The sequence below is a fragment of the Lupinus angustifolius genome, chromosome LG03, assembly GCF_001865875.1.
Source record: "Lupinus angustifolius cultivar Tanjil chromosome LG03, LupAngTanjil_v1.0, whole genome shotgun sequence".
NCBI lineage: Eukaryota > Viridiplantae > Streptophyta > Magnoliopsida > Fabales > Fabaceae > Lupinus > Lupinus angustifolius.
Genome location: NC_032011.1, coordinates 27867304 through 27867587, shown reverse-complemented (window position 1 = coordinate 27867587; position 284 = coordinate 27867304).

The following is a 284-nucleotide window of genomic DNA, read 5'->3' as shown; positions in this document are numbered from 1 at the left end:
CTTATCCTATCCTCGTCCTCATCCTATGCACGTCCTCATCCTATCCTCGTCCTCATCCTCATTCTGTCCTCATCCTCATGCTCTTGCTCATCCTATCCACGTCGTCATTCTCATTCTCATCCTCATCCTTATCCTCATCCTCGTCCTCGTCCTAATCCTCATCCTATCCTCATCCTCATGCTCTTCCTCATCCTCATCCGCTAGATCATCCTATCCTTGTCCTCATCCTCATCCTCCTCCTCATCCTATCCTCATCCTCATCCTATCCTCGTCCTCATCCTCAT